This window comes from Dromiciops gliroides, chromosome 4, assembly GCF_019393635.1.
Source record: "Dromiciops gliroides isolate mDroGli1 chromosome 4, mDroGli1.pri, whole genome shotgun sequence".
Taxonomy (NCBI): domain Eukaryota; kingdom Metazoa; phylum Chordata; class Mammalia; order Microbiotheria; family Microbiotheriidae; genus Dromiciops; species Dromiciops gliroides.
Window position 1 is genome coordinate 180,651,064 of NC_057864.1, and position 26,289 is coordinate 180,677,352.

General features: G+C 46.0%; 1 protein-coding gene across 12 annotated transcripts in view; it reads left to right on the forward strand.

The window, feature by feature from the left end:
- The window catches only part of ZNF385C (zinc finger protein 385C), a 78,246-nt gene that overhangs the window by 1,582 nt on the left and 50,375 nt on the right, over positions 1-26,289 (forward strand). For 2 of the 12 annotated variants that reach the window (XM_044001256.1, XM_044001259.1), the window contains exon 2: positions 3,002-3,128. The exons of 8 other annotated variants lie outside the window; for them this stretch is intronic. The gene's annotated coding sequence lies outside the window, so the exon portion shown is untranslated. Of the gene's footprint in view, positions 1-3,001; positions 3,129-25,138; positions 25,392-26,289 lie in introns of those variants that run through there. 2 more of the 12 variants (XM_044001260.1, XM_044001255.1) reach the window with 1 other exon arrangement.

Here is a 26,289-nt window from a genome sequence, read left to right on the forward strand (position 1 = left end):
TGAGGAAGGAGACTTAAGCTGCCAGCTCAGACATCAATGCCAAGCTTCTTAGGTCCATAGGCATACCCTAGCCTGGAAAAGGGGACCAGGATGGTTCTGGATGCCTGCCTTTTGGCATTCTAACTTTCCTTCATGGGACACTCCTGACTCCAGATAAGATAACTCTGCCTCCTCCCAATCCTAGGCTGGCACGGGGTCTCTATAGTAATAGACATGTTGTTGTTCAGTCTTTTCCTTCACGTCTGACTTTTCGTGACCCCTTTTGGGGTTTTCTTGGCAGAGATAACTGGAGTGGTTTCCATTTCCTTCTCCAGCAGTAATAGATATACTAAGTACCTGTTCCAGGGTTCTCCTTCCCTTCCTCTCCTCCCCATAATCAAAGTTCTTCCTGATGTCATCCCAGCACCTTCTGATTCACATACAACTCTTTGCTTTTTGTCCTATCCTTGGTCACCTGTCCTTGCCATTGGACCCCTTGATGCTGCTGCTGCCGCTGCTATTTTTCAGGGTTTCATAGAGGGGTTTTCTGGAAAATAATGAGTGGAAAATATGAGGCCAGGTCCTAAAAAGGGTGAACAATGAACCCGCAAAATCAGTCTAAGCTTTTGAAGCCATACGATTCAAAGGTTATAATCATGTTAAACATGGTTCTAGCCCGACGGAAACATGTGGAATGAATTCGAATGACGTGATCACTTCAGGGGAATTATTCTGGCTAATCAGGACCTAACTGTAGTTAGCACTGGGTGCCTCTGATGTTGAATAGTTCCACTTCTTTCTCCCTGAGTTTTTCTAGCAGACAGGAAAGGGTTAATGGAGATGCTGGGGACATGAGTGAGACTTGCCACAATCTGGCTTTTAGGTGTTTGCTTTAGGGCAAATGTTACCTAAACAGTAGGATCCCCCCAGCCCTCCCCCTGCATATGCATCTGTGACTAATTAGGACTGTCAGAAATCTGAAGGATTTGTGGGTGTGCACAGTTCTATAATTTGTACTGTCTAGGAAAAAAATGGGCATGTCAGTGTGATAGAACTGGCTTTCCAGTTGGAGGACCTGGGTTCAAACTGTACCCCTGATGCTTATTGCCTGTGTGACCTTGGACAAATCACTTAACCTCCCTTGGTCTCTGTTCCCTCATTGATAAAATTAGGAGGGTGAACTTGATGACCTCTGAGGTCCTTTCCAGCTCTGGATCTATGGTCCTTTGGGTGCTGTATCTTTCTCCCCTGACAAGAAGCACCACAGCCTTGGAAGAGAGCCCCCAAACTAAGAAGGAACTGGCAAAGAATGTGTGTGTGTGTGTGTGTGTGTGTGAGAGAGAGAGAGAGACAGAGACAGAGACAGAGACAGAGACAAAGACAGAGACAAAGAAAGAGACAGAGAGGAGAGAAAAAGAGAAAGAAAGAGAGAGGAGAAAGATGCAAAGACACACAGAGAGAAGGGGGGAGAGAAAGGCAAACAGGAGAGAGAGGAAAAAAGAGAAACAGAAGAGAAAGAGAGAAACACACAGAGACAGAGACAGAAAGAAACAGAAAGGGGAAGAAAGATAGAGAGGAGAGAGAAAGAGAGAGAAGAAGAAGAGGAGGAGGAGGAGGAGAAAGAGGAGGAGGAGAGAAGAGGGAAAGAGGAGAGAGAGAAAAAAGACAGAAGAAAGAAACAGAAAAGAGAGAGACAGAGACAGAGACAGAGACAGAGACAGAGACAAAGAAAGAGACAGAGAGGAGAGAAAAAGAGAAAGAAAGAGAGAGGAGAAAGATGCAAAGACACACAGAGAGAAGGGGGGAGAAAAAGGCAAACAGGAGAGAGAGGAAAAAAGAGAAACAGAAGAGAAAGAGAGAAACACACAGAGACAGAGACAGAAAGAAACAGAAAGGGGGAGAAAGATAGAGAGGAGAGAGAAGAAGAAGAAGAGGAGGAGGAGGAGAAAGAGGAGGAGGAGAGAAGAGGGAAAGAGGAGAGAGAGAAAAAAGACAGAAGAAAGAAACAAAAGAGAGAGAGAGAGAGAGAGAGAGAGAGAGGAAGAAGGAGGAAGAGGAGAGGAGAGAGAGGAGAGGAGGTATACTAAGTTCCTCTTCCTGTCTATTAGACTTCCTGGGATTTCCGTCCCATTAATTGCCAGGCTCCCCAGTACCCCATAGCTCTATAAACTCCAGTAAAGCCCTTGCCTCGAGACCAAGCCTGCTTGCAGATGGGGATAGAGTGAGATACCTGGGGAAGAACCCTGCGCCTGGGTCTTTTTTGTCCTCTCTAATGACTTGCCCTCCTGGGGGTGGTAAGCTTTTTCACCTAGTGTGTGGGACAGCCTTCTCGGCTTACCCCAACATCATTAAAGGGCAACTAAATAGCACAATGCTTAGAGCTCTTGACTTGGAGTTGGGAAGACCAGAGTTCAAATCCTGCTTCAAACATATACTAGTTGTGGGACCCTGGGCAAATGATATAACCTGTCTGTGCCTTAGTTTCCTTGTCAGTAAAATGAAGAGGTTGGATCTCTCTTGCCCTACAATCCTTTAACGGGAGCCTGTTTTAGAAGGACCACTTATATTTGCCAAGGTCACACAGCTGGTTAGTGGTAGAGCCGGAACTAGAGCCCAGGGCTTCTGACACCATGTCTAGGGGCTCTTTCCCCTCTGGAACAATGTCACCTCTTAGTCACTCAATGTCCGTGACTCTCACAGTCTCTTCTGGATGTTGAATTAGGGCAGGGGAGTGTTCAGTGGCAGCCAAGAAAGGACAAGCATGGACCAGAGACACTGAAACCTCTAGTCAGGCCAGGAACAAATGCCTGGAGCTCTCATTGGGGAGGCCAACCTGAAAACAAAACAAAACAAAAAAAAAACCTGGTTAGACTCTACACCCCCCCACCCCCATTCCTGCTTCCCCATCCAAGGCATCTAGAAGGTGGGTTGGGGATATTTTCTCAGTCTTCTCTTAAGATGCCCTGAGTGATTTTCTCCATCTACCCAATGTGGAAGATTTGAGCAGAAAGTCTCATTTCAGTGTTACCTGAGCCATGGACCCTTCAACACCCCCAACCTAGGGACAGCTGGGATCATTGGCTGGAGTTCCAAAGGCCTGACCCTGGGAGCTGAGACTGTGACAGGATCTAGACAGCAGAGACCATTTGGTTGGTGAAACTTCTTCTCCTCTCCTCCTCTCCTCTACCTTCCTCTCCCCTCTCCTCCCCTCCCTTTCTCTCCTCTCCTCTCCCCTCCCCTCCCCTTCTCTCTCTCTCTGTCACTATGCCCTCTCTCTTCCCCTCCTCTGCTCTCCTCTCCTCCCTTCCTCTCCTTTCGCCAGCAAGACTTCCCATGTCCCCCAATTAAGCTGTATTCCTAAGGTTGGTGCCCTTAACTGAAGGGCTCTAGGCCAGATTGGATCTAGGAGAAAATAATTTCAAGATTAAATGTAGCGGGGGGGGGGGGGGGGGGGGGTTAAATATAGTATACCATTCCCTTTCCTGCCTGCCCCTGAGCCTCCTGATCTCATTTAGCAAAATTGGGGCAATTACAAAATATATATATATGTGTGTGTGGTGTGTGTGTGTGTATCTATCCCCTGGTACTTTGGAAGGAGAGGGGAAACTATTTTCTGAGACTTGATGAATGCAGGATGGAGGTCAGGACGCAGTGGGAAATCAGGGTCGGGTTTCTCTACTTTTAAATGAACCTCTTACCCTGGTCGTCATGTGGTAGCCATCGGGGAGGGTGATGGGGTCCCTGTGAGCTAGGGCTCTGAGTTGGGCTCTTGGACTTTTGGATCATGGAAAAGGAGGAGGGGAAGGGGGAGGGGGAGAGGAGACCAGCTGGCTAAACCATAGGGAATCAGCCTAGAGGAAGAAGTGTCAGGAAAGGGGGAGGGGGGAGGGACATGGCTTTGGCCTTGGTTCTGGTTTAGTTTCCTGCAGGGCCCTGGACATACCGTCTGTTCAGGGGAGAGACAAGAAAATTATCTTCATGTCTGTGTCTCATGCAGAATCCCTTGCTTCCGGACCCATCCAAAGATCACACCTCTGACCTTGGCCTCATTAATGATGAGAGAACTCCCGTCTGTCCACACCTCTCTGCTGTCCTCTACCATCCCCTCCCCCAGAACAAACACAATCATCTTCACATATACACAGATGCACATTCACACACACACACACCACACTCACAGCCGCACAATCTGTTCTCCACTCATAACACTCATGTTCGCATATGGATTTATAGGGTCATACTCTGCCCCTACACACTCTGTTCCTCACTCAGAAACCCCACAGATTCACAATTTCCCATTTCTCCTTCTCTCCCCCATCTCCTTTTCTGTTACACACACACACACACACACACACACACACACACACACACACACACACACAGACACTCAAGCTCCCTGAGAAGCCTCCTTCTCATTCTCTCCCAAGTTCCCATTCTCCCCTTGCTCTTTTTTTTTTACATATAAGGTATTTTATTTTTTCCGTTACACTCCCCTTGCTCTTTAACTTTCCTCCTTACGGATAATCCAGCATCTCCAATGTTGGTTTAGAGCTTGGATCAGCCTCCTCAGATATGGCAACAGACCAAGGTCTGGGGGAATCCGTATGTGAAAAAGGAAGATTTGAGGAGAGGGGAGATATCATTGCCCTCCTGAGTTGTCCCTATAATTACTGTGGGGTCCAGTTTCCCTGATCCCATTGTCCCTCCACCCCACCCCTCAATTGCCCAAGTGTTTCCTGCCCCTCACTATTTCCTGCTTGTTCCTGAAGTCTCTTCATTTTCTCTCTCTCTCTCTCTCTTTCTCGGTATCTCTTTGCCTATCTGACTACATCTCAGTCTCTCTGTCTCCTTTCTCTCTAAATCAAAGCAGTGGGGTGTGGTGGAGACAATGGTGACTTGGAGTCAGGATGGCCTAGGTTCAAATCCTGCCTCTTTTACTTACTAGCTAGTGTGGTCTTGGGCAAGTCACTTAATTTCCGTGTGCCTCAAGCAATTTCCTTGGGTTTATTGACTAAATCCTAGACTAGGGTTTGATTAGAGTTGGTGGAAAGAAGTTCCACACCAAGATCTACCCATGTGAGGAAATCACAGATCCTTTGTGTATGCACATATTTCTGGTGCTACCTTCGGGAGTCTTAGAAAAACATTTCTACTGTGTCTGCTGTGTGCCAGACAGTAGCTTGTCTGAATGGGGTGTCCCAAGTCTTGTTCAGGCAAGATGGCAGCAGGGCTTGGAACCCTCTACATTTCTCTTCCTTTTCCCCAGGTGATGACTTAGGAGGAAGCAAGGACTTATCAAATTTTTTTTTTTCTTTTCTTATTTTGGTGAGGCAATTGGGGTTAAGTGACTTGCCCAGGGTCACACAGCTAGTAAATGTCAAGTGTCTGAGGCCAGATTTGAACTCAGGTCCTCCTGAATCCAGGGCCGGTGCTTTATCCACTGTGCCACCTAGCTGCCCCTGACTTATCAAATTCTTGACAGAGTCAATGATCTATGCTTTTCCCTGCATTCTCTTCTGTTGGGGATTTGAAATGAGGACTTTGTTGTCCACCCAACACCAACTCTGAATCCCCCAGGCTTCATTATCTGGGGATGGATCATGGTTTGTTGCTAGAGTTCAGGAAAATATTGTAATGGCATAGATTCATGTACAATCCTCTCCTTTCCACATTACACATGGAAATGATCATTTAATTGGGTGCCTGTTAAGTTAGGAATAAAAAGAAAATGAAGATAAAAATGTTAAGAAAAATATTAGAGGGGCAGCTAGGTGGCGCAGTGGATAGAGCACCGGCCCTGGAGTCAGGAGTACCTGAGTTCAAATCCGGCCTCAGACACTTAACACACACTTACTAGCTGTGTGACCCTGGGCAAGTCACTTAACCCCAATTACCTCACTAAAAAAAAAAAAAAAAAAAAATATTAGAATGGAGCTGAGGTTGGGGTTAGAAAGGGAAGGGGTGAGGGTTAGAGAGGGAGATGGGTCTCTTATCTGTTGGTGGAAGAAAGAGACCCCATCTGTCCTACCTGGGGATGGGGTGGGGGGGGGTCTAAGACAGGCAAATGACCTGGATGACCTTTGGAGGTGCCAGCTAAGCCAGAGGGAGCCAGGAACTTGGCATTAATCCCCCCTGAAGAGGTGCTGACCAGTATGAATTTGAATGAAGACTTCTTTTTCCTAGAAGCAGCAAAACTCCCTCTCTGGCTTTCCCCTCAAAAACCACCACTCCACCCTGTTCCAAACATTTCCGTCTTCTGCCCAAGGTCCTCGGGGCCTATTTGAACAGCCTCCCGGCCCTCTCTCCAGGCCTCCCCCTACCCCTGCCGGCCTCTCTCTCACCGCCTTCTCAAACAGGAGCTTCTGTGTTAGCTGTTTGTTTATTCTGCTAAAGTTTTCTTGGGTGGGGTGGCCGACTTCACACCAAGTTCTCCCACTTTAGTTCCTCAGCCTGGAGGCTGGCCCCTTAGTCCCCCACCCTCGGTTCCCTCCCCACCCCAGTCCTCTGTTCCAGCTCCATTGGTCCTCAGTTTTTTAGATCCCCTAGTCTCCCATCCCCCTGCCTTGAGCCCCGAAGGTCCCCCCCCCTTCCCCCATCCTCCTCTCCAGTCTTTGATTCCCATGGATTGGCAGTCACTGTTGACTGGGGAATCCCTGGGTCAGTCTTTGGCTTGGGCCAGTGTGGGGAGAGTGGCCACATTAAGGACCTCAGTGGTCAATGGACCTGTGGAATGACCTTTGGCTGTGGCCCAGGAGGAGTTGGAGGGAAGGGAGCAGAGGTTTTAAGAGAAGGGGATGAAGAGTTAAGAAAGCTGGGAGTTGGGAGCCTGGGGCTCTCTGAAGAGGAGATGGGAGGCAATGGGTCCCAGGTTTGGGTCAATGTCTTCTTTCAAGGAGAGTGCTGCCCAGGACCGGTGCCCAGTGTCAGCTTTGGAGTGGCACTACTGCCCGACTGCTTAGATGGGCTCCCTGGGGTACCATTAAGGATGTGATGGTTATGTGGGATCCTACCATAAACAAGAGCCTGGGAAATCGATTTCTTGCCTTTCCCCTTGCTGCCTACCAGCCCTGTCCCCCAAGAGACCCTTGCAGTGAATAGTTATAACTTTTAAGAATACTCGGGATCAGATCACAGGTCATTCTATCCATGCCTCTGTCTCCAGCTCAACCCCACGTCTCTTCCACTGTCAAAGACCCTTGAGCCCGGAATCTCTGTCTCTAACTCCAGAAGGGAATGGGGACTGCTGGCCTCATTCTGAGCACAACTGTTCTATTTAGCAACTTCTTGGTTTGGGGGGGGGAGGTTGGGGGGAAGGATTTTAAAAATCATTTTAATGCTAATTAGGAAAGGAAGCCAAGCTGGTCCGGAGCCCTGGGATGGGCTATTTAGGGTCTACAGGATAAAGTGTGGAGATGGTGGGAGGGGTGGGGAGTGTCCCTAAATAGAATCCCTTCCAGTCAGACGTGTGAGCTGGACCACAGGGGGATGACCTTGCTCGCGGCAGCATATGCCACTACTCAAGGAAACCAGGCAATGGGACGAAATGAAATCCTGTAATCTGTCTCCTCTTATTGTTCCATCTGCATTGGATTGCCACTGAATCTTGTGTCTATAGGGCCAGATAGGGGGTGGCAAGACACTGATGAATGTGTCCTCCCTCCCAGGTTCCTCTCCTCTTCTCAATATCCTTCCACAAGCTCTTTTCAATTTACCCCTCTCTCTTAGCATTCCCTAAAGTGAAAATTAATTTCCCCTCACTTTTTTCCTTCACAGCCCTTTCTCTCTCCTTAGCATCTATACACCCATGAGTGTCCCCTCCCTCAATTTCTCCCAATTCCTTTCCCTCTCTTCTAGTTCTCCTGCCTTGTACCCCTCTCCTTCTGTTTCTCCCAACCCCTGTCCCTCTCCTTGAATGTCTCCAAGCTCCATCCTTCTCTAAGAATCTCCCAGATCCTGCTCCATTCCCCTGGTGCCTCCCAGTTCCTTCCCCCCCCCCCCCCCGTCCAGTCTTCACCTCTCCTCTTCTCCTACTGTGTTATATTAGATTTGCCAAGCTTGAAAAATAGCTGGCTCTGCTGGTATATACCCCGTGGACATGAACTGCCTACTTATTCTATGGGTGGGTGGGGTGTTTTTAGAAGCATAGGGGAGGGAAGAAAATGTGGGTGTTTTTCTTTGGATTCAGGTACATAAGAGAAAATAAACAACCCTCCCCTCCCCATCTCCAGGGCCAGGACCCCCTCCCCAAACATGGAGACAGAAACTAGCTGCAATGAATCCTTGGCCCTGCTCTCAGAGCCCCTGTCATGTAGGGAGAAGCAAGGGTGGTGTGGCTGCTGAGACCTGGCTCAAGAACAGTCAGGACAGAGACACAGAGCATTTGTCAGGGGCGTCGTAGACCTGCTTAAATGCAGAGGGTGTGACCTGGGGGGGACAAAGGGGCCTCTGTCCACATCCTGGACTCGATAGCCTGCCCAGCATGATGACTTTAGGAGTGAGGGCCACGGAGAGGGGGAGCTTGAAGCACCCTGAAGGGAGGGGAGACAGAAGCTGGGATGGGGGAAGAACACAGGGAGAAGAGGGACGGGGGCTGAAGGAATATTATCATTATCGTCATGCTGATACTGGGTGTTTATATAGTGCTTTAAGGTTTTCGAAGTGCTCTACAAATATGACCTCATTCAATCCTTACAACAACCCTAGGAAGTAAGTGCTGTTATTTATTATCCCTGTTTTGCAGATGAGGAAACTGAGGCAGACAAGTTAAGTGACTTGCCCAGGTCACACCAGCTAGTAAGTGTCTCAGGCTGAATTTGAACTCAGGGTCTTCCTGGCTCCAGGTTCACTGAGACAGCTCCTGGAAAGGATGGGTAAGAGGGTCAGGGGATGGATGGGCACAGGAAGAGTAGGATAGAGACACAATGAGGAAATGTGTTGTAGTAAGATCTTGGAAAAAAGAGTAGTTCCATACTCTTCCCCACCCCCCTCCTCTTCTTCCTCATTCTCACCTTCACTGTTGTTCAGTCATTTATTCGTGTCCAACTCTCTGTGACCACATTTGGGGGGTTTTCTTGGCAAAAATACTGGAGTGGTTTGCCATTTCCTTCTCCAGTTTATTTGACAGATGAGGAAACTGAGGTAAACGGGGTTAAGTGACTTGGCCCAGGGTCACACAGCTAGTGTCTGAGGCTAGATTTGAACTCAGGTCCTCCTGACTCCAGGGCTCTATCTGCTGTGCCATCTAGCCCCCCCCCCCAATATCTATAATATATATATTAAAATGTATATGGGGCAGCTAGGTGGCACAGTGGTTAAAGCACCGGCCTGGATTCAGAGTACTTGAGTTCAAATCCGGCCTCAGACACTTAACACTTACTAGCTGTGTGACCCTGGCAAGTCACTTAACCCCAATTGCCTTACCGAAAAAAACAAAAAACAAAAAACAAAATGTATATACACTATAACTGTAAAGAGAATAAATTGAACATATGCAAGGTCATTAAAATAACTATGAGAGGATTCTTTAACACGGAAGCCTGCTCACATCAGACATCGAATGGGTGGGTTAGGAATGCCTGTGTTAGAGATTATTGTGTTTAAACTCCCCTCATAATAAAGATGGGGAAGCTGAGGCCAAAAGAGAAGTGACTTGGGGCACCTAGTTGTGTATTAAAGCACATCCCTGGATTCATGAGACCTGATTTCAAATATGACCTCAGACACTTACTAGCTGTGTGACCCTGGGAAAGTCACTTAACCCTCATTGCCCCCGGAGAGAGAGAGAGAGAGCGAGAGAGAGAGAGAGAGAGAGAGAGAGAGAGAAGTGACTTGCCCAAGGTCACCAGGGAACTGGTGGTAAAGACCTGGGGCACTGTGACTCATTTTACACACTCTTCAAGGACAGGGAAAGAGTCTCACCCCTACTTTTGGCCAGGTTGGGGAATGAACTGTCTGTCTAGTAAAAAACCCTGGGACCCCATGACCTCTGGTCACATGGAACTTTGCCTTGGGGGCACTGGCATTCACTTATGGAACTAGTTGTCAGTCAGTGACCCAAACAACGACCCCGACAGTCCTGATGCCCCCTGCCTCCCACCCAAGCCTAGCCCCAGAACCCTAAGACATGTGCCAGGAAACTTAAAAGATGCATTCTAACCCCCGGTGACAGCTCCACTGAACTACCTGCTTCTCTCTGAAGGGAGGGCCCTGGAGGTGGTCAGCAGCCGATCTCGAAGTGGGGGGGGGAAGGGGAAGGATGGTAAGAGGCAAGAGAGAACAAGCAGCCTCCCCTCTCTCCCACTCCCTCCCCCCCTCAACCCCCATCATTCGATGAATAATTAAAATGCTGACATTTAATGCACCTTAGAGATCTGCAAAGTGTCCCACACACTACATACTTTATTTCATCCCATCCTCAAAACAGCCCTGTGAGATGAGTTCTGGGTGTATGGCTATCATTTTACAGATAAGGAAACAGACTAAGAGATGTTAAGGAATTGGCCTACCATCACAAGCTTGTAAGGACCTGGAGCAGGGTTTGAATTCAGGCTTGTCTGTTTGCCCTATACATTAGGCCAATCTCAGGCTCTTACCACTTTTTTTTTTTTTTGGTGAGGCAATTGGGGTTAAGTGACTTGCCTAGGGTCACACAGCTACTAAGTGATAAGTGTCTGAGGCCAGATTTGAACTCAGTCCTCCTGAATCCAGGGCTGGTGCTCTATCCACTGTGTCACCTAGTTGCCCCCACTTACCACTATTTTTATTCAGTTCAACAAACATCAGAACTGAGTGAGACCTTAGATTTCACGTAGTTCGGTTTCTGATGGTACAGTGAATAGAGCTCACAACCTGGGACTCAGGAAGACTTATTTTCCCTAGTTCAAATCCAGCCTGTGACCCTGGGGCAAGTCACTTAACCCTGTTTGCCTCAGTTTCCTCTTATGTCAAATGAGCTGGAGAAGGAAATGGCAAACCACTCCAGTATCTCTGCCCAGAAAACCCCAAAGGGGTCATGAAGAGTTGGACATGACTGAAATGACTCTGCAATAGTTTAATTTCTAAATAGTCACCTATTCTCATGTCTCCTTTCCCTCCCCCTCTTCCTCCTCCTCTTCCCCCTCCTCCTCCTCTACCACCACCATCCTGCCTTCCTCCCCAACAACAACAAAAGTATGGGGAAGCCTCTAGATCTGGAGTCAGAAGAACCACGTCTGAATACTCCCCGTATGACCTTTGGCAACTCACTTTGATTAGAAAAAAAACAAATAAAAATGTCAGGAAATAAGAGCTACTATGAGGTGGGTCAGTGTGACTTTAAGAGCCTAATTTTCTGAGTTGATTCTGGCTAGGAGTCAGGGCCTCTCCCATGTCCTCCTGAATGTGGTTCTTTAAGTAAGAGACTAGGGTGAGGAGAGCTGGAGTCCTGGAATGCTTTGATTCCCTTCCCTGGGGGCAGTGTGGGGAAGTCCCTCCCTGAAAGCAGGCTGCCATCCTTTCTGTTGCCTTCTTAGCCCATCTCCCTGGAGAGGTGAGTTGCACTTTCTGTAGAACCTCTCTAGCATGTTCTCCTACCTCCCCAGACCCACCTCCAGATTTGGCTCCTCTCCCACCCACAAGCTTTCTCTGCCAACCCGGGGGGACAATAATTTCCAACAGTTGTCACAAATGTCACAAGATGAATGCCATTGCAGTGGACAGCAGGGCTTTGATGGTGGGCCTGCCTATGCTCCCTCAATGCTAGCAAGACCTTGGGGAAAGGAGCTGCCCCCTGGCTGTGGATAACCCCTGTATCCCCATTTGCCCTTGTTCTCATCCCTAATGCCGGTGTCCCAGGATTCTTGATGGAACACTGGGGGTGCTGTGCCAGGCACAGGCATACTGCAGCTGCTCTACGCTGAGTTCCCAATCCTGCACCCATTGGGAAGTTCTTTCCCTTAGTTCACTCCTATACCTCAAACTATGACACTTGCCCTGGTGCTACCCCTACTGGTCACCATGACAAGAAGCCAGCCCTCCCAGCCAGTGCTCCCCCACACTTTCTTCTCCTCTCCTTTCTCTTTGACATCCACTCAATGTACATTTATTAAAAACTGTGTTAAGGGGGACAGCTAGGTGGCACAGGGGATAAAGCACCAGCCCAGGATTCAGGAGGCTCTGAGTTCAAATCTGACCTCAGACACTTGACACTTACTAGCTGTGTGACCCTGGGCAAGTCACTTAACCCTCATTGCCCCCCAAAAAAAAAACTGTTAAGGGACAGTTTTTGAGGTGGCGAGAGGAATGACACAAAGGGTTGATGGGGATGGTTTCTGCCTACTTGGACTTAAACTCTAGGAGGGAAATAAAACACAGATACTGATGAGGATGATGTCATTTTCAGTCCATGTCCAACTTTTCATGACTTCATTTGGGTTTTCCTATCAAATATACTAGAGTGGTTCACCTTTTCCTTCTCCAGCTCATTTTACAGATGAAGAACCTGAGGCAAACAGGGTTCAGATTTGCCCAGGGTCACACAGCTAGTAAATATCTGTGGCTGGATTTGAACTCAGGGTCTTCCTGACTCCAGGCCCAGTTCTCTATCCACTGTGCCACCCAGTTGGCCATCGTAATAATTAAAATAATAATAATAATAATAATAATAATAATAATAATAATAATAAACAACTAGCACTTTAAGGTTTATAAAGCTCATTACTTGTGTTATCTCATTTGTTCTTCATAAAAATTCTGGGGGTTAGATGCTATTATTATCATCCCCATTTTGCAGATGAGGAACCTGAACTAGACTGGTTCAGTGACTTGCCCAGGGTCACACAGATAGTTGTTTCTGAGGTAGATTTAAACTCAGTTCTTCTACACTCTAAATCTAACACTCTCTCCAGGGTGCTACCTAGCAACCAGAAAATAGATCATTATACTAAGATTATGCAAACACTCAAATGAATCTGTGATTTAATTGATATGAATATTGCTTCTACCCATATAACTATTGTCCATTTCCTCCCCATGAGTTCAACATTGTCTACCAATGAGCTAAAGGCTTTCCTTATTTTATCCTAATTTTTGAGAAGATTCCAGTAACCCCTGTTCTCATTCCCAGAACAACCCTCCTTTTTTTCTTTCTTTTTTTTCTTTCTTTTTTTTCTTTTTACTTTTTTTTTTTTGCAGGGCAATGAGGGTTAAGTGACTTGCCCAAGGTCACACAGCTAGTAAGTGTCAAGTGTCTGAAGCGGATTTGAACTCAGGTCCTCCTGAATCCAGGGCCGGTGCTTTACACACTGTACCACCTAGCTGCCCCAACCCTCCTTCTTTTATGATCATTCATTCATTTTTCCTGATGACACTGTCGTCTGGTCCTTCTTCAGAGTTCCTTATTCTATTGTTTTTTGCAGCCTGTCCATTGCCCTTTATATGACACTCATTTTTCAGTTTTTCAAAGACTGTAGTGATCCATTAGCACCTAGCCACACAACAATGCTGGTAGTGTGTACATTTTTTGGGGGGGGGGGGCAATGAGGGTTAAGTGACTTGCCTGGGGTCACACAGTATTATTAAGTGTCAAGTGTCTGAGGTCGGATTTGAACTCAGGTCCACCTGAATCCAGGGCTGGTGCTTTACCCACTGCGCCATCTAGCTGCCCAAAGCTTATCTTTTGAAATTAGTATTCTACCAGCATTGTTGGGGGGGCAGCTAGGTGGCACAGTAGATAAAGCACCAGCTCTGGATTCAGGAGGACCTGGGGTTCAAATTCGGCCTCAGACACTTGACACTTACTAGCTGTGTGACCCGGGCAAGACACTTAATCCTCATTGCCCTGGGACAAATAACAAACAATAACAACACCAAATCCAGCCTCAGACACTTGACACTTATTAGTTGTGTGACCCTGGGCAAGTCTCTTAACCCCAGTTGCCTCACCAAAAAAAAAAAAAAAAAGTTATCTGTTATTTACTGTTTGTCCCGTATTGTAGAGAGTGGATAGGATAGGGATAGAGTGTGTGTTAGCATTACTGTGGGGGACTCCAGGTGAGGAAACTCATTTTGCTAAATACCTTCCCTGCTGAGAACAATGGGAGCTGGGGACTTAACCAGAGTCCCAGAGGCAAGACTTGAGCCAGGTTTTCCTGACTTCAAGGCTAGGTGTGTATCTGCTACCCATAGACACAAAGTGGGCTGTGGCTAAAGAGCCGGCTTTGGGAAGGCTTGGCTATGGGACCCAGCCAAGGCACTTGACCTCACAGTGTTCTGGACAGCCCTCCTAATACCAGGGATTGCAGAGAAGGCAATGGCCTGCTTTCATCCTGGAGTTCCCTGTGCCAACAAAATCATAGGTCTGGCCACTATTCCCCTCTCCATCTATGTGTCTATCTATACATATATAATGTATAATCGATGTGTATAAATATAGGTACAAACATATGTATATGTGTGTATACATACATATACACACAAGTATATGTAATGTGTATTTGAGTGTACGCAACTAGGTGGTGCAGTGGATAGAGTGCTGGACCTGGAGTCAGGAAGATTCATCTTCCTGAGTGCAAATCCAGCCCTTAGACACTTACTAGCTGTATGACCCTAGGCAAAATCACTTAACCCTTTTTGCCTCAGTTTCCTTATCTGTAAAATGAGCTGGAGGAGGAAATGACTAACCAGTTCAAGTGCCTTTGCCAAGAAACCTCCAACTGGGTGTCATCAAGAGTCAGATGCAACTGAACAACAACGATCGATCAATCTATTAATCAATCATCTATCTACATATGTATACACATATATATGTGTCTGTACAGTGTTAGAGGTTTACATATACACTTGTATGTATACATGTAAGCACATACACATCTATATAGTTATCGCATACATATAAACACAAATGCATGTGTGCGTGTGTTTATATGTGTGTAGACATACATGCACGTATATGTATTCTGTTCTGTGTGTTGCATATGTGTATTGTATATGTGCTCGTGTATATGCATGCATGTGTGTGTTGCTGAACTCTATACCACAGGTTATTAACTATTTTTGTGGTGGTCCTAGACCCCTTTGGCTGTCCTGTGAAGCCTTTGGACCCCTGTCTCAGAAAGAAATATTTTTAAAATGCATAAATATAATATGTAGATTATAAAAGAAACCAAGTATATTGAAATAATTATCTAAATCTTTCTTAAACCCCAAATCACAGAACCCAGGTGAAGAGCCCCTGCTCTATAGGTTATCCTTCTGACCTCCTGTCATAATCTGGGCAAATCTAATTATGATTCACCAGGTTGCATGCATGATGAGCAGGATAGAGAACTAGAGAACTCTCCTGTCTATGAATTGAGGTTGATGATTGATATAAAGCTAGAAGGGACCTCAGGAGTCCCTTCTCTTTCTTTCTTTTTTTTTTTTTTTAGTGAGGCAATTGGGGTTAAGTGACTGCCCAGGGTCACACAGCTGGTAAGTGTTAAGTGTCTGAGGCAGGATTTGAACTCAGGTCCTCCTGACTCCAGGTCCAGTGCTCTAACCACTGCGCCACCTAGCTGCCCCAGGAGTCCTTCTCAATGTACAAATGAGGAAGCAGAGGCCCAGGAGGAAGAAGTGATTTGCCCAAAGTCACACGGGTACATGGAGTGGTGGAGTTAGGATTTTTTTTTTTAAATCCAGGTCCTCCAACTTCAAATGTAGTCCTCTCTCCACTGAAATCATCTGCTTTCACGTATCATTGCCACATCATAAAGCTATCATAAGCCTTGAAAAGTCACTTCAGTGGGGACAGCAGGGTGGCGCAGTGGATGGAGCACCGGCCTGGAGTCAGGAGTACCTGAGTTCAAGGTCCGGCCTTAGATACTTGCACTTGCTAGCTGTGTGACCCTGGGCAAGTCACTTAACCCCAATTGCCTTCACTAAAAAAAAAAAAGAAAAGAAAAGAAAAGAAAAGAAAAGAAAAGAAAAGAAAAGAAAAGAAAAGAAAAGAAAAGAAAAAAAGATAAGTCATTCAATGGGGAGCAGTTAGGTGGCGCAGTGGATTAAAGCACCGGCCCTGGATTCAGAAGGACCTGAGTTCAAATCTGACCTCAGACACTTGACACTTACTAGCTGTATGAACCTTGGGCAGTCACTTAACCCTCATTGCCCCACCCCCCAAAAAAGTCCATTCAATGCAATAAGAGGTTCTTCTCTTCATCCCCTCTCATCTCCACTCCCCTTCATCTTACAGCCTTGCTGTCACACCCATATCTCCAAAGAGCAGCTGGGGGCCCAGGGAGGGAGGGGAATGGGGGGTGCTGATCAGCTGGTCCTGGCTCCAATAAGCTGTGAAGGGATGGTGGTCATGGTGATATGGGGTAGGGATCAAGGATTCAGCTGCTTCTCTGACTTTTGGGGAAACATATTTAAAAGTTTAATGTGATAATCTAATTTGGATTCCTGCAAACGGAAAGGCGCTGGGCCTGTCCAAAAATCCATTACCAGTCATTTTCTGAGCACCACAGGGAAACTGAAGGAGACTTCTGTTGAGAGAAACTGATATTCCAATCTGCATCCTCACCCCACCCCAGCTCCCAGTCCCCAACACTGGGAGAAGGGCAGGAACTCTGCTTTTTTTTTTTTTTTTGAAGGAGGTTTGAAGGTGTTTTAAAGGACACAGACAGGTCCCTGCTTCCACCCCTTCCCCCAATTTTTATCAAATTCTCCGGGCTGGAAGGATGCAGGCTAGATTTTGGAAGTTCTTGCCTCTGCTTGGGTTGGGGGGGGGTGCTATATGCAGGTGCTGGTCCAAAATGACTTTTTTTTCTGATTCAGCCCAAGATCTGGGGGGGGGTTAGATCTCAAAGTCACCCTACTCACTCCCTCACTACTCCTCTCCCTCTTCCTCCTCCTCTTCTTTTTTTGTTTTGTTTTTTGTTTTTTTAGTGAGGCAATTGGGTTAAGTGACTTGCCCAGGGTCACACAGCTAGTAAGTGTTAAGTGTCTGAGGCCGGGATTTGAACTCAGGTACTCCTGACTCCAGGGCCAGTGCTCTATCCACTGCACCACCTAGCTGCCCCCCTCCTCTTCTTCTAACCTCTCCCCTTTAAAAAAGAAAGCCAGTTAGCACGATCTGGTTCCAGCGTTCAGTGGCTGTCTCCTTAGCTGGGGATTTATGTTTGGGTCACGGTGAAGGGCATGGCCAGTGAGTCCCTGGGTTCCTCAGGGATCTGGTGGGCTGGGCCCAGGGGAGGAGCTGAGGGCAGAGCCCAGGCAGGAGAGAGAGACAGTGGCAAGGGGAGGATCTTGGAAGGCGGGGCACGGTGCCACTCTGCTAGGGACAGGATGGGGATTTGATTTCAGGGGGATTATGAAGGGTGGGAGAGCCGCCCTGGGAGCATTGCTCTGAAGCTATTTTAAGAGGAAGTGCCCGCTAGGGTGGGGAAAGCCGGGTGGGGAAGGGAAGGGGAGGGGCCATGGGCAATTCATCTGAAACCCATTCTGAGTCCAAAGGAACCTTTCAGCAGCATATAGGAAGAGTGATGGATGCGGGGCAGCACGACCTCAGAGGCTGCCGGATTCTCTCTTTGGACTCTTGCCCATTGGGGCCTGGGGTCAAGCTGTCCTTGAGCTAGGCTGGTGAGCAAAGCCAGATCCAAGTACTGTGGAAAGAGACTGCCCCTTTCCTCCCTTTCTATGCGCTCCCCCCCCCCCCACATCCTACTCCTCAGCATTCCCTAAAGGCCCAGGCTCACCAGGCTTTAGAGCAAAAGGGTGGCTTGAGGGTAGGAGGTAGCTGGAAATGGATGGAAGAGAGGAGGATGGAGAAAGTGATCAGTCTCCTCTTTTGTAAAGTGAAGAGCTAGATTTTAATAATCTTTCGGGTCTTTTCCAACTCTGGAGGGTCTCGCACACAGGAATCTTTATTGTCTGTCTTTAACTTGCTCCTCTCTCTCTCTCCCTCTCTCTCTGAGTCTCTCTCTCTCTCTCCCTGCCTCTGACTTTATTCCTGCTTCTCCAGGTCTGTCTCTGCTTCTATCTTGCCTGCCTTCCTTTCTCTCCACCTGCCCCCTCTTGTTTGTTTTTGGTTTTGTTTGGCATGGCAATGAGGGTTAAGTGACTTGACCAGGGGTCACACAGCTAGTTAAGTGTCAAGTGTCTGAGGCTAGATTTGAACTCAGGTTCTCCTGAATCCAAGGCCAGTGCTTTATCCAGTGCTTTATCCACTGCACCACCTAGCTGCCCACCCCCCCTCTTCTCTTTAGGGGGGGGGGCCCCTCTCTCTAACTTTCTAATGAGAGGTACAGTGAATGTGCCAGTAAACCAATGAGAAACCTGGTTAGCTGGAGAAATCTAATACCAAGGATTGGACCTGTCCACACATATACACACACATATACACATGCACACATACATATATACACACAACATATACATATGCACACACCTATATGCACACATATTATATATACACACATAGATTATATTATGATAGGTAGATACATAGATAGGTACATAGATAGGCAGATCATTATTCAGTCATTTCAGTTGTGTGATTCTTCATGACCCCATTTGGGGTTTTCTTGCAGAGATACTGAGTGGTTTTGCCATTTCCTTCTCTAGCTCATTTGATAGATGAGGAAACTGAGGCAAATAGGTTAAGTGACTTGCCTGGGGTGACACAGCAGATAAGTATCTGAGGCTGGATTTGAACTCAGGTCCTCCTGACTCCAGGGCTGGTGCTCTATCCACTGTATCACCCAGTTATGGAAGTGGTGCATGTGACACGTGTGTATGTATAATGTATAGATGTGTATATGTGTATATATGTATAGACAGGAGGAACGGAAAACAGAAATACACATGTATACATGTGGATGTGGATATGTGAGGTATAAAGATGAAGGTAGAGAAGGCAGGCTTATATTTCAGCTGAAACAAAGCTAGAAAGGAGAGCTATTATGATGGATGACAGAACTCAAAATTGTCTTGACAGATTTTGGATGTTAGACCCAAGCCAGAGAGGAAAGTTGCATAAGAATAAATCTAAGTCTTAAGGGTTTAAAAAAAAAAAAACCATCCCAATGGCCCAAATAGAACTGATTTGACAACAGATTATATGAAAGAGGAAACAGTTGTGGGGGTAGTGAAAAAAGAGAGTAGGCTTGGAATCAGAGATCTGGGTTCAAACTCATAGGTTAACATTTAAATCGATAGGTGTCACTTAGGTCTTCAGTTTCCTCAGCTGGAGAATGGAGGTGATCATTCTTGTCTTGCCTATTCATATTTCAGAAGGGAAGCAGAGCACTTTGCAAACCTTAAAGTACAAAATAAATCAGCATTATTATTGTCATTGTTATTGTTATTATAGAGAGGGACGTTTGCCAGAAGTTGGCAGCTGTTTTTAAAAATCCCATATTAATAAGAGAATTCCAGGCAGATCGTGGAGCAAGCTAGGTGATACAGTGATAGAGCCACCCGGCCTGAAATCAGGAAGACCTAAGTTCAAATCCAACCTCAGACACTAGCTGTGTAACTCTGGGCAAGTCAGGTTAACCCTGTTTGCCTCAGTTTCTTCATCTGTAAAATGGGTGAGAAGGAAATGGCAAACCACTCTCCAGTTTCTTGCCAAGAACACTCCAAAATGAGGTCATGAAAAACTGGACATGAGCTAAAACAACTGAACTAACAACAAAATGTAGATCACAGGAGGATAATGGCCCCATCATGCCTCTGCTCTGACCAGTCCACATCTAATGTATTGTGGTTGTTTGGGGTTTTTTTGTTGTTGTTGTTGTTTTTTTAGGTGAGGCAATGGGGGTTAAGTGACTGCCCAGGGTCGCACAGCTAGTAGTGTCAAGTGTCTGAGGCCAGATTTGAACTCAGGTACTCCTGATTCCAGGGCCAGTGCTCTATCCACTGCGCCACCTAGCTGCCCCTAATGTATTGTTTTGCTTTGAGGTATCACCTTTTAGGAAGCTGGAGCATTGCGTTATTCCATATTCTGAGAAAATCAACAAAGATAGAGAAGATGCCATATTGCCTCAGAATAACTGATGCAACGAGGGGTGTCCATCCTGAAGAAGAGAAGACTTAGTTGGGCACATGATAGATTTTCTTCACTTGTGTAAAGTGTTGTCATCTGGAAGAGGGATTCTACTGAGTCTCTGTAGTTTCAGAGAGCAGAACTAGGACCAAAGAGTGAAAGTTACAGGAAAGCAAATTTCGGTTCCATACATAGAATTTTCTCAGCCCTGGAGCTGTCCAACAATGGAACTGGCTAGGCTGCCTTCTGCCTGGGTTCTTGGAAGGGATCAAGCAGAGTCTAAGATGACCAATCATCTCTTAGGTCATAGGATTTAGAGTATTTCAAAATGTTTAATCCCTGTATGATTAGGGAGAACCAAGGGCTGACCTAGATGTAATTATGGAGCACGTGTTCAATATCTATATAGCACATGTGACTCAGGAATGTGGCATTTGGGTCTAAGAAGACGGTCTCTTAGAACATCTATAACATTATGAGCACTCGAGCCCCTTGGAGTTCTGTTTGGCTGGGAGGGTTAACGTTATTTTTAAGTTTCCTTTGGACAGGATAAGGATGTTTGCCTCCACTCTTCTCTCTCTCTCTCCTCCCCTACACTTCCCCTTCCTATCTGGTTCAGTATTCTCCAAAAATTACTAGGAACTTCAGATATCATTATGTCCATGTTCCTACTTCTAGCCCTCTCACAGTCCTTCTGTTTGGCTTCTGTCCCCACCACACGACTGAAATTATTTTCTTTGAAATTATAGTGTTGGGGCAGCTAGGTGGCGTAGTAGATAAAGCACCAGCCCTGGATTCAGGAGGACCTGGGACATTTACTAGCTGTGTGACCCTGGACAAGTCACTTAACTCTCATTGCCCTGAAAAAAAAAACAAAAACAAAAACAAAAACAAAAACGAAATCATAGTATCGAAGATTTAAATCTGAAAGGAACCCTAGGAGTTATTTTGTCCAGTCCCCCCCCCCATTTTACAGATGAGGAAACTGAAGATCAGAAAGGTAAAATGACCAAAGTTACACCAGTAACAATAGCTCACACACATATCCCTTTAAAATTTACAAACTGCTTTAGAGATATTATCTAATTTGACCTTCACAACAACCCTTTGATTTTGTCAAACTGTCATCTCCCTGAAGCTCAAAAAGATGTCCTTTGCTCAGGGTCACACAGTTGGCAAGAATATGAGATAAGATTCAAACCCAGATCTTACCAACTGAGCCCAGTGCTATAGTCACCATGCCACATTGATTCTCTAACAAGTGACAGACAGGAAATTGCTAGTGCCTTCTTGAAGGCCATATCCTGTGGCCTTTAAAAAAATCTTTATTCTTAAAAAAAACCAAAAAACCTTTCTGCAGTAATTGACATTTTTGACACCCTACCCCCCTTTCTTCTTCTCCTCTGTGATACTCTCTCCTCCCTTAATTTCATAATATTGCTAACCTTATACATTTCTTTTCGTGCCTTGGAAGAATCACAAAAACCTTAGTTTAAATCTGGCCTAAAACACTAGCTGTGTGACCAAACCTGGGACAATCACTTAACTTGTCTGCCTCGGTTTCCTCAACTGTAAAATAGAGATGATAATAATAGCACTTAACTCCCAGGTCTGTCGTGAGGATCAAATGAAATAATATTGGTAAAGCTTTAAATGCAGTGCCTAGCACATAGTAGGTATTTAATACATATTCCTTTCCTTCCTTTCTTCCATCCTTTCTATCTTTCTTCCTGACTGGTTCTTAATGATCCCCTTAACTGATTCATTATTCTGCTCTCACCCCCTAAGTGTGAGTGTTCCCCCAAATTCTGTCCTTATCCCTCTTGAACTTTTTAAATTCTAGTTTCACCCTTATACACTCTTGGTTTCAATGACCACCTCTATACAGATGACCCCCAAATCTATCCATCCAATCCTACCCTCTCCTCTAGTTCTGCATTTACAGCTGCCTCTTGGATATGTCCTTTGAGGTGGTCTATAGATATCAAAACTCAGTGTGTGCAAAGCTGGGTTCATCACTTTCCCTCAAAAAGTCTACCTCCCCCCTTCCAGCTTCCCTATTTTTTGTTGATAATCTACATACCATTCATCCAAGGTAGAACCTTGGTATCTCCTTTGGCTCTTTCTCCTTCCTTCTTCTCCTAATCGAATCCCAAGTCCAATTGATGGACTTTATTATATCTTTCTCAGTTGATCTCCCCTAACCTTTGACTAATTAGAACTACCACTTGCCTCTGCTCCTCATTCATGTATCTATTCCTCCATTTAGCTTTCTCTCATTTGTCGCAACTCAACAATGTATTTTCTTTTCTTTTTTTTTTTTTGCGGGGCAATGGGGGTTAAGTGACTTGCCCAGGGTCACACAGCTAGTAAGTGTCAAGTGTCTGAGGCTGGATTTGAACTCAGGTACTCCTGAATCCAGGGCCAGCGCTTTAACCACTGCGCCATCTAGCTGCCCCCAATGTATTTTCCTTAGATCACTTTGAATCTATCCTTTGCAAACTCCCTTCCATCACTTTCTTTTTCCAAAAATTTATTTTGGTAACCTTTGTTTTTACATTTTCCATATTTTCCCTTGCATCCTTCCCTTCATCTTTCCCAGAAAGATATCCTTTATAACAAAGAATTTTTCTTTAAAAGTAAGAAAAGGGGGGCAGCTAAATGGCACAGTGGTTAAAGCACCGGCCCTGGATTCAGGAGTACCTGAGTTCAAATCCAGCCTCAGACACTTAACACTTACTAGCTGTGTGACCCCCATTGCCCTGCAGGAAAAAAAAAAGAAAAGAAAAAAAAAGTAAGAAAAGGGGTAGCTAGGTGGCACAGGGGCAGTGGATGGAAGGGAGAATGGGTGTGGAACATTGCCTGTATTTTCAGGTTTATTTGATGAAAGCTGGTATAAAGTCCTTTATTAGAAATTCATGCACCAGGGCAGCTAGGTGGCGCAGTGGATAGAGCACTGGCCCTGAAGTCAGGAGGACCTGAGTTCAAATGTGACCTCAGACACTTGATACTTACTAGCTGTGTGACCCTGGCCAAGTCACTTAAACCCAATTGCCTCACAAAAACAAACAAACAAAAAAACAAACAAAAAAAAAAGTAAGAAAAATCAGCAAAACCAATCAATACATCAAATAAACCTGAAAATACAGGCAATGTTCCACACCCATTCTCCCTTCCCCCCACTGCAGCAAAGTGTTGGGGGGAGGAGGGGCTGGTTCTATCTCTTCTTTTTGTAGAATTTCTTTTTTCTTTTTTCTTTTCTTTTTTTTTGGTGGGGCAATTGGGGTTAAGTGACTTGCCAGGGTCACACCAGCTAGTATGTGTTAAGTGTCGGAGGTCGGATTTGAACTCAGGGTACTCCTGGAATCCAGGGCCAGTGCCTTATCCACTGAGCCATCTAGCTGCCCCCTAGAAATTTATTTTTTTATCATAAAAATATTTTATTTTTTTTCAGTTACATGTAGAGATAGTTTTCAACGTTTGTTTTATAAGATTTCTAGTTCCAAATTTTCTCCCTTTCCTCCCTTCCCTCCTCCTCCCCAAGACAAGCAAGCAATCAGATATAGGTTATATATGTATAGCCAATCACATTAAACAAATTTCTGCATTAGTCATGTTGTGAAAGAAGAATCAGACCACAAGGGAAAAAAACCTCAAAAAAAGAAAAAAAAAGTAGAAGACCAGCATGGTTCAATCTGCATCCAGATTCCACAGTTCTTTTTTCTAGATGTAGAGAGCATTTTCCATCATGAATCCTGTGGAATTATCTGGATCATTGTATTGCTGAAGAGAATTAAGTCTATCATACTTGATAACCATACAGTGTTCTCCTGGTTCTGTTCATTTCACTCAGCATCAATTCATGTAAGTCTTTCCAGGTTTTCTGAAATCTGTCTGCTTATCGTTTCTTACAGCACAATAATATTTCATTACGTTCATATACCACAACTTGTTTAGCTATATCCCAGTTGATGGGCATCCCCTCAATTTCCAATTCTTTGCCACTACAAAAAGAGCAGCTATAAATATTTTTGTACATGTGGATCCTTTTCCCTTTTTATGATCATTTTGGGATATAGACCTAATAGTGGTATTGTAGCATTTATTTTTGCCATTTACATTGTAGTAGTCATTGTGTATATTGCTATCCTGACTGCTTACTTTTGCGTCAGTTCAAGTAAGTCTTTCCATGCTTTTCTATAGTCATCATGCTGGTTGTTTCTTACAGCACAGTAATATTTCGTGCCATGCATGTACCACAGTTTGTTTAGCCATTCTCCAATTAACCTCCATAACTTTCTATCATTAGTTATACTTATTTCTGTATGATTTTAGCTTCCCTCCCCTATTAGAGAGTGATTTTTTTTGAGGGTGAAGTTTTTTTCCCTTTCTTTGTATACTTGGCACTTGTTATAGTGCTTAGCACAAAAGAAATGCTTAATAAATGCTTGTGGACTACTAAACTCCAAGGGACTAAATTCTCTGAGGACAAGTATTGTGTCTGATTTCATTCTTATACTCTGGTCCTAGCACAGCCTCCTTCCTAGAGTAGATACTTAATACATGTTTGTTGAATGGAATCGAAAGTGGAGTAGAGTTTAAAAGACAAAAATCTCTGGGGAAACCTTACCTTCTTCAAATCCTCCTTGGTCTTCTTCATAAAGAAGCCCAAAGGGTTCATTTACTGTGTTTAGAACTAGTTTCCCTGGGTCTCCCGTCTACAGAGGGGACCTTAGATTGAGAGCTCAGTGTATAGGAAAACTACTTCCTCTCCCTCTCCCCTCCCCCATTTTAAAGGCAGCACCTGGACCTGGGTTCTCTCCCTTCAATACAAAGAGAGATGGATTTGAGGGTTCTTTCCCGGTTCTCTGACTTCCCTGTTCCCCCCCCTCTAACCTCCTAACGCTGGAGAGAAACCCTCTGGGGGTCCCCTTCTTGACAGGAGAGGGGAGGTTCATGCCCTTCCTCAAGCCCAGTCTCTCAGGCACCTTCTCTCCCCCCACCCCACCCCCAACCCCTCAACTGGCCTCTAATAGCCCTGCTGGTGATGTCAGGTCAGTGAGCCACGCTCGGGGCTGTGAGCTGTACCGCAAGACTTTGGCACCTGTTCCCCTTGCTGTGACGCCCCGAGAGGGGAGGACAGGGCAGGGCAGGGCTCCGGCAGAGGCCGACAGCCCCGGCCCCGCAGCTTTGCCTGCTGGGGACGGGAACATTCAAAGCCAACCCCTGGAGCTGCCCTCCACTCTCGGGGACTCTGAGCCTCTGAAGCCCCCGGAATAAGAGCGGAGCCGGTAAGGGGCAAGGAGACTAAGCGGGAGGGAGGCTGCGTAGACGTGGCCTCTACGACCCTGTCCCCTTGGTACCTGAAGACGTATAGGACGTCTCGCAGGTCGCTCCTGGGAACTTCCAGGTGAGTGCAGCACAGGGCTTTGGCGCCCAAGAGGATGGGGAGCCCCCGAGGGCTGAGCCACAGAACTAACCTGGGAGCTGGGGTTAGGATTGAGGAGTTTGGACTGGATTTAGCCAAGTAGGCAGCTGGTGACACAATAAGGAGAGGAGCTGCCACCTGAAACAGTGCGGGGCGGGGAAGGGGAACGGGGAAAGAGAAGGGGAGGGCAGGATGCCTGGAAGGGACCACAAAGGAAGTAAAATAGGTTGTCTCGATATCCTCGTTCTTTCAGCTGGAGTTGGGGTAAGGGGAAAAGAAGACAGCAAGAACTTTCTATAGGCTATGACCTACTTCACATGCCTATTAGTAATGAAGAGATACAGGGGAAAGAGGGAGAGGTGGAGCATCCATTTCTGTATTGGGGGAGGCGGGGAGAGGAGGGTATGTGTTGTGGGAATAGGGGGAGATTGTTTTAAAATACCCTACGTGCCACACACGTGAACCCATGTATGTACACACATCTGTAAGGGCGGTGGTGCCAGGTAGTATAGATGAAAGGAGAAGCAAAAAGATCTAGCCAATCAAAAAATGAACCTCAGCTGACTCAGAAAGTCATCCATAGCTCCAAAGGAAAGTAGCCTCTGAATACAATAGCTCATATTTCTATAGACTTTTCTCTGGGTGACAGATAGTATAGACAAGAGTCAGAATTTGAACTGAGATCTCTGACTACCAAGTCTCCCACTCTTTCCTCTTTGAATTGAGTCACCGTAGTTCTCTTGCAAATGGGCCAAATTCTTCTCTCTTGACCCCCCCCCTTTACCATCCAGGCCCCCTCTTTGTATGTAGCCTCTCTGCTTCCCAGGTGGCAATGGTGTGCTGATGAGTAGCCTCAGAAATGGCGCCCTGGAACGAGGCC